Source organism: Mya arenaria, chromosome 16 (assembly GCF_026914265.1).
Source record: "Mya arenaria isolate MELC-2E11 chromosome 16, ASM2691426v1".
NCBI lineage: Eukaryota > Metazoa > Mollusca > Bivalvia > Myida > Myidae > Mya > Mya arenaria.
Window position 1 is genome coordinate 45,739,366 of NC_069137.1, and position 9,393 is coordinate 45,748,758.

A 9,393-nucleotide genomic window follows, 5' to 3' on the forward strand; every position below is an offset into this window, starting at 1 on the left:
TCATAAAATGTGGTATGACAACTGGGGTTACGATCGGAAAAGTTCGATTAACCGAAGCTCCATTTGATGGCAAAACGGGTCTTATTGAAATACACTCATGCAAACCCGAGAAAAAGTCAGTTTCTAAACATGGAGACTCCGAATCGATCGTTTTCGTAGTGAATAAGGAAATCCTTAGAAACCCTCCCAAAGGTGGAAGCAATTCCGAGGAAAGTGATCTGGCTCTCATTGGAATGGTACATAGAGAACAAGGGAATGCGTTTTATGCAACAAAAATGGGTGCAACAATGGCTGCATTAGGTAACAAATACATATTTGAAGAAGAAGAAGAAGAACAAGAAGAACAAGAACAAGAAGAACAAGAAGAACAAGAAGAACAAAAACAAAAACAAGAATAAGAACAAGAACGGCAAGAAGAACAATAACGAGAACGGCAAGAAGAACAACAAGAAGAAGAACAACAAAAAGAACAAGAACAAGAATAACTAGAAGAAGAAGATAAAGAACAAGAAAGTTTATTCAATAATTGTAGAAATCTGTTCAGATATAACACGTCATAAATACATTACATATATAAATTAATGGCTTATGTTTGCACTTTTGTCGAACAAATAAATTATACAAAAGTACAAAAGTTTAGTTTTCGCCGTTCTTCTATTAAATGAGTAGGTACCACACCTCGCATAGCCCTCACACTACAAATACAACCAGAGCAGTCAAAATTGAGCTAACGAAAGAAGCGAAAACCTCATTGAATATCATTTGTCGAAAATGGCTATACTGCTGACGACATGAACTATTGGCCATCCACGTTAACGGTAACGTTGCATTATAACCCACATATTACAATACTATAAGTGTTTGAAATATTCTCGACGATCAAAAGTTAATTGGCTCAAAAACAATATCTGGGGGGGGGGGGGGTCCAATTGTTTGGGTTTTTTTTAAGGATTGTAAATAAAATTTATAACAAATTATTTTGAATTGATACTGAATGGATTAGTGATGACCTAGCTTGTTTGTTTAATTGATTGTGTAAATAGATTTAGACAATACATGATATGGATTTATTGCTTGAAAAAAATGGTATTTCCAATATTTGTTATGGCAACATAAATAGAGTATGCAAAAAGTTCTCCAAAAAATAAATATGTGATAACTTAACCCATTCATAGCATTTAAGATATACATGAAAAAGTAAATACATAATTGAAAGTTGTATCCTGTTTTAACCACCCCTAAAATTCTTATATTTTGTAACTGCCTTTGAACAATCTAAATAACGTTTTACTTGCATCGTTATATTTCTACTATGGAATAAATATTAATTGACCGCTAATATTTCTTTTTGCTTCTTCATGTTCCATCTTAAGACGCATTTGACGTTTACAATCATTCGGTTTTTGCTTGTCGTTCCTGACAGTGAGTTTGACTTTTGCAAACCTTAACCCGCCCCCTCTATCTTGTTTTTTTTTGCACACATTGTATTGAGCTTGAAAATATGATGTTAGAGGTTTTATAACTGTTGCTAGGCTAAATGTTTATGTTATGTGCTGTGTTTATTGATTGCATGTTTGGTTTACATAATATGTATCATATTTCCTACCATTGAATTTCAACTGGGACCAGATCCTTTTTAAAGTATTGAATAAATGTGGATGATGATGTTATGTGTAATTTAAATCTAATCATTTGTCATTGTTCTTTCATTTTTTTGAACTTACATGGATATTGATGGTATGTGTAATTTAGATACAAATATCTATCATTGTTTTCTTATTGATTTGAATTTATATTGTCATTGATGCTATGTGTGTATTGCGCATTCATAAGTATTTAGTTATTTGTGTTTGCTAATGTTTAGTTCTTGATGCTTAATTTGAGTAACACTAATAGAGAGCTTTGGATAATTAATACTTATGTTACCGTGAATAAATATATTTCTACATAACGTGTGTAAGAATATATGCTACATATCTACTATTTGGAAATAAGATTATAATCCTACCTGTCTATCTTACTAATTTAATTTACACACATTAAGTCAGTTTCAACATGTTACGTTGATTTAACATAAGTATGCCTAAACAAATGGGTTTTTTCCGGGTCATTTTTTGTCTTGATATTTTTCTGTTATTAAAACCGTTTATGCTTTGAACATTGATGCACTCAAAAAATCATATTTTTTTAACTTTGGAAAAAAAGAAATGAAACAAATCATAGAAATATTTATTAAGGGCAAGTCGGCAAACTGGGAACAAGCATTATTTTCATTTAAGCCTGAGTTATTACTCATATAACCTTCTCAATTTATTTTGCCACTTTTCAGCCTTGCAATGTTAAGGTGACACTCGTATTCAAACTCAATACATTCACATGTATAACATACATCCATTTTGGATTATAAACGTTTTACTACTTACTCAATAATGCATTTATGAAAAGTATTAATTACAGGTAACAAGATTGTAACCGTGTAATAAAAAGCTGAAAATGCACAAATATTTAATGACTGGTGAGTGCTTAAAGATTCACATTGATCAACTATCGTCTCATGGGGTTTTCTGCATCTTCCTTTCAAATTAAACACGGTATCCTTTATTAGAACCATTGTATTATATATTCATTTATCCTATCATGTAAATTAAAACAATTCTATTAATTGTGATACATCTTATTTTAGGAGTAAGACTTCATCTTTCATAAATAGATTTCTTTACTCTGAAAGAATGCGACTGAATGTGTTCTTCTTATAATTTCCAAAATAAACAAGATATAAATATTATACTCAATTCAGTTATTACATGATACTTGTTCAGAAATTTGGGCAAAAACTATTTAATAGGCCTATTGTATAAAACGGTATTAGTTATTCACACGTTATCTTTTTATTTATTTTCATTAGAAAACAATTGGTTTATTCAACAATTATTTTTTGAATAATTATTTTACTACTTCGTTGAATAGAAACCAAATAAACAACATTGACAGTTCCTGAGTTTTACTTCTGCATAACAAACATTATAATCGCGTAATAACCTGGCTATATAATAAAACTGCCATAGGTACAACAACTTAACAAAAAGTAGAAGGATTGGCAAAATATGGCCGTGAAAACGAACGGACTCCATGATAGGTCCTAGTGATACACGGCTGGAAGTCCGAGAGGGAAAGAACCACGCAAGCCGAGATGCGCTAGGCTGAGCCGTTGTATTAAGTGTATATTCAAAGTGTACTTTATGAATAGTATAGTGTCCTATGATATGCCCGTGCTGTTTGGCATAATGAGACAACGTGCAAATGATCTTTTTGCCAAATGTACCTGCAAAACCCGTAATATATCCGCAATCTCCTAGCAACGCAACGCAACAATGCAACCACAAATTGCCAAAAGCAAATGCAGCATTCGCAACAATATCACCGCAATCTCATGGCAACGCAATACAGCGCAATAACGCAACCACCGGAACGCCAAGTACAAGAACGTTCCCGACCTTGAGAAACCATCATGCAGCAGACTCCTTAAGAACTTGTTATTCCAGCAACGGGATAATACACTTTTTCTATCTATATTCATACTTATTTATTGATTTTCGTGAATAATTCCCAATTTAATATATATAGCTCTCTTGTTGATTCCTATACCGAGTGATAACTAACACCGAGGTGTTCGACCAAGGTTAAATGTCTCAACTAGCCCAAATACATCTAAATCATAAATTATATATGTATGCATTCTTAAATTGAAATGGATGACAGACTAGCCAGCTCTCGGCTTGCGATTTCCCCCCGCCTTCACGACTGACTAGTATAGCCAAAACAAAAACATGTGGATACTTGGAAAGCGGCACTCATTTACCTCAAACTTTTATCAAATACTACCTCAAATGCAATCTACCGGTAACCAAATAACGTTGGTTAACCATTTAAGCAACAATGCACTATTTTTGGCAAAAAAAGCAGTTTCCGATGTCCATGGTTCCATTTTTAGACATTCTTAAATCACAAACAAAATAGAGGCACATTCTCAACTTGTAAAGATGTACAAGATGTAACCTGATGTACAAAAGTCGGGTCTAGTCCAATGTATATATAACCACGGTTATTTCCACTAAAGTGGGGGTTGACACTCTGTCGTGGCCTCTCTATGGCAACAGTCAAGTGTTCCATACTGAACTCCCATCCGCACGAGTTTCCAGTTATGATAAATCACCATGACAAGATAGGAATTCAGTCTGATGATATGAAACAACATGGTCACAAGTTATGTTACATATAGCGGTTGCACATTAAGAAACGACTGCATATTGCTGGGACTCTTTAAGATGACACTCCAGATAGGTTCAGATGGCGATTTGTGATTCGTTGCTCCCCGACTGTTTTAGGGTATTCTCTGTCAAAGCGAACGCCCCCTGGAGAGACATCAAATCCGCCATAGCTTGCATGTGGAGCGACTGGAACACCGGTGCGAACTGCAACATATAAAATACGAAAGCAGCAACACATGAAAGGAAATTTCTGATCAGCAAAGATTAAACTTAATTACTTTAATAGTTATATATAACAAGTCAATTCTTAACAACAGGTAAAAGGTAAAAACAATCTATGACTGGTTGGGCTGGGCGAGCGGTTTATTTCGATCCTCTCTGCACGAGATTTCGCTAATAATGATAATGACCCTAAATGGTACAACATTGAGACCTATCCATAACTGACGTCGCGTTTCAATGCCACGTCATTGGCCCTATAGGACTACTATTATCCATCAGTACAAATTTAACAAACTTACAATAGAAATATTCATGCTAATATTATATACTTACTATGAAGACCACCAACCACGATTTGAAATAAAATCATAGTTAGAGTCACAAAATGATTTCATGTATCATACGATTTCTTAACGGAATATAATACGAAGGTTCTTAACGTAAATTAAAAATAAAATCGTACTTGTCAGAAAGTCATTTCCTCAAAACATTTTCAAGTTCATTTTTTGCAATAACTTTTCTTGTGACGATCAACATATCCGGTAATCTACCTTCAGTAAAGCTTAACACAACGTCTTTGAAAGTAGTTGGCGCATATATAGTATAGACGTTAAATCATGTTGCAACCAAATGTCTTAAAATTGTGTATAGAAACTGTTTTCCTTTAAATTTCGGTACATAGTTTTCAACGTTGTCAAGTCTTCGAGCCTATACAAAAGATTCTGCTATCAGTCCTTGTATACGGAAGTTTAAGAGGATTGCCATCTTTAAAATAACACAAGTGAAATTATGTACGAGGTGTTGTCGAAAACCCCAGTTGTTAAGGTTGTAGGGAGTTGTTTATTTCTTGTATATATTCAATGTTTACCAACACACATGAGTTACATGATAACCGACCCTACTTCCCCTCGTGCGATGTTAACGTGTACGTTTTTCGAATGCTATCTGTATGTAATTTCTCATCTTTCTAATGAAAAAATGACCTTTCATCATTATCTGTGACTCGCCATGAGACTTTTGTCCTGACACCGATAAACTTCATTTCGATAAAAACGTAGGGGAAGTTGAAGCGTAAAAAATAAAAAATATTGAAGAAGTTTCCGTTAACACAACCATTGAAACTTGAGTCACCCTAGATTTTTCAGTCGAATCTACTGTTGAGAATGTATTTTCCATAGCAATAGTGGCTTTTAACCCCTTTCTTTTGAATTATTTATTACTTTCGGTGTTATCTCCGTAGCTGTAGAGTGCTATTTTTAACCGAAATTTGAGGCTATAGGTCGAGCTGAACCAAAGGCATAATTTAAAACAAATCAGGAAATTGCAGGTAAGTAGAATTCCGTGTATTGTCTTTTTATGTATTGTTATCAATATTTGTATCTTTTTGGTAATGCAGTGTTATTATTCCGAATCACTAAAATGGAAATTGATTGAAAAAAACGGAAGCGGAAGTGAATTTTGACACTTTCACATTAGAAATGTAAATAAACAAAATCCAGAAGATATTCTCTTTTAAGCATGATTATAACCACATAGAAATAACATAAATGAATTTTCATCATGTCACAGCAATCAACTACCAGTACAATTACATATGGACTTTTTGATGATGAATTTATGGAATAACTTGTAAGTTGTCGATGAACTGTTTTTTTAGCAATATTGATTTTCGAAATGAAAATTATGCAATTGGTCGAAACATTGATAAAGACTTAGAACAGATACTTAAATCCAAGGACAAATAGTAATACCATGTAGATGCAAGCGCCTCCCCTGTTTTGAAATTATAAACTCAGACCATTTAGGTAACTATAAGTACTCATATCTTGAAAAAAAACAATTGGCTTGATTTAATAATTAAGCATCAGCTTGTGCATTCTGTTCATAGAACATCAACTGAATCAAGTTAACAAAGGCATGATATTAAATTGTTGGGCCAAAGTGTTTGTAGGAAAACCTTTGCCTATTGATAAACATGGTTTGCACAGAAAAACAATTCATGCAATCGCACGTGATCTATCAGAAATTCCTGTAGATTGCCGAAGCACGCTTTGACGATGCATAATGTTCAAAATATCAGAAAGTTTATATTTAACATGGCATTCAAAATGGTGTTAGTCTACCGGGGCGTCCCCCGAGCTACAGGCAGTTCAAGAACTTGGTGTTGCTTCCATCTGACAACACGAAGGCAGATAAGCATGTTTTGTATAATAAAGCTGCTAATAATGTACATTACCGGTATATCTTGCGGAATTTCTCAAAATATGGCTCCAGCAATGCCCAAACATATTTGTGAGGAAGCCATCAACTGACCTCTATTCACAATGCTAAAGATAATCACATGGAATTGCAAATAGTGCAAGGTTGACAGAAGAGGAAAAAAGGTAAACTTAGAAAAGTTAAATGAGCATATCCATCATGTGAAAATATGGAAGGACTATTGTCAGTTATGCGATATTTTCAAAGTTAACTTTGAAACCCTCCAAAATCGAAACAAGATACGAGGTACATGTATAGAATTGTCAAATATTATAATAGAAATTTTATACCTAACTGTCTACTTGTTTATAAAAAAACTATTTTCAAAATGAATAAAGTATCGCCTGAACTATTACAAAAACATCCAAGTAATACTGTATGATAATCAAACTGGTATGAGAAATGAGTCTGAACATGATATTTAATGCAAACTTCTTATTTCTTACATAATTTATTCAGTTATTATTAAATATATGAAAAAAGTGATAAGTTACTGTTTCTGACCTTGTTCGAATATCACTTCAATGGACGTTTAGAATGATCTCTGGCTCTTATTTGAAAACAGATACAAGCTGAAAATAACCACGAAAAGACAGCTTCCCATCTCAAGTACTTACCATCATTGCATGCTTTAGCAAATTACAGGTACATGTATAGGTCAAGGTCGTAACTGCAGTGTTTATAAGGTATAACATATTAAAGACTTAAATACACATTGTATGAAAATGTGCCATAATCATAAGCCTCTCAAGGTTTTACAGTGTATGCATAGATTGATAAATTATTGGTTTTTTTTAGTTCTTATGTTCAAATGTTTAATATCAGATCAAGACCATGCTGTACATGGGGCAAACAATTTATTACAGCTTTGACTATGCCCAGCAAGTCTTCTACCCACACTATTTACAGCAAGTGGGCCCAATATTTTTCAAAACGGTCAGGAAATGTGGCTGCTTTTGGGTGTGCTGTGAATCCTCTAGTAAATGTTATAATATTGAATTGGTCAATGTGTATTACACCCTCGAAATTATTTCAGGTTAAATGCAAAACTTTCACATTTTGAAAATTCATAAAAAAGAACAGAGGAGCGTTCACATTCGTTCTGTGACTCACTTGTTTTAAAAATTTAAGTGACCAAAATGAACATTCTTACTTGAATATAAAAGTACGTTATATGTTTAGTACCTTTATTGCATGTGTTAAATAAATCTTTATAACTTGTTAAATTAATTCTGATCAAATTCAAATATGATCCTCAATTTCCCCCGCCTTTCATCCAAACATAATCTCAGTGCGGGTTTGTATCAATATGTATTTTACAGTATAATAAATCTTTAGTAGCGTAGTAACGTCCTGTAAGGCAAGGTAGCTTTCTTCTGTTTTCAGTTTTCTTGGTTTAAATTATTTATGAAATATTAGAATTAGAATTCAACACTGTGTAACACGTATTTGCACAAGAAGCACGTCGTACACTTTATTTTATGGAAAACATGTGCCTTTTTTTTTAAAGAATTTTGACATAACAAGTAGGACTCATCTATGACAAGCTACTACGACCAACTTATTTGATTAAATCCTAGGCCTTGAACCTGCAAAAGGATAGGTTTGCCCTTAGGATTTACATTTGGTGGTAACATGCTGTGTTTGTATCTGGGCAGATAATAGAGATATTGCGTTCCGGATAGTTTGAAGTTAGAAACAAAGCATGAACCGTTTTGAAGTGATATCAAATTCAATTAGCAGATCATATTGCAATGTCATAATTTTTAGTTATTAAAGGCGCTTACTCACAAATATATATAGTCTAAGGTATTATACAGATTGCAGTTTCGCAATAATATAACACATTCATTATTATTTTACGGCATAAACAGACTAATAAACTTCATCCTTACCACAGTCTCTATTCTACAATGTAAACACACACAATAAAATAGGTTTTTTAGCAGAATGCGTCACGTGAAGGTTTAATATGTGCAAATTTACTAACAGAACGGACCAAAATCATTTTGTTATTATTCACATGCAGCATAGTTTGGACACTCTTATGGCTTTAGCCTGTCGCTTTATTTTCTGAAAATATGGGTACTTCAGATCGTTGATATACACAATCAGGCAACTTAACGATAAAGAACATATGCTTGAACGATAGTCAAACCGTACGGATGGTTTCAAATTAATGGCAACAGTGCTGATATAGATACATTTATCGACATTTCAGCTTTCTTAGAGACGATGCATAAGAAATTTAGCAGTGTTTGTTTAACTTTGCTTGTATTTGTAAATATAACAATTACGCTACGTACAACGACTTAAACGGTATTATATTTTCAACAAACACTACAACAAATACTTAATTATACGGTGTAACCTACAGAATTAAGCCCAGAATCAGCAATTGAATCGAAGAACCAGTTTAGAAGAAGATAAGTTTAAAGCTAAGTAGACACTGAGTCGTCAGAAAATAACAAACTTGAATACTACTCATGAAATATGTTCAAGGCAAAGTAGACACTGAGTCGTCAGAAAATAACAAACTTGAAAACACTACTCATGAAACATGTTCAAGGCAAAGTAGACACTGAGTCGTCATACTAACATACCACAGCTTAATCAAAATATATTTACTTATAAAAAATGGAGT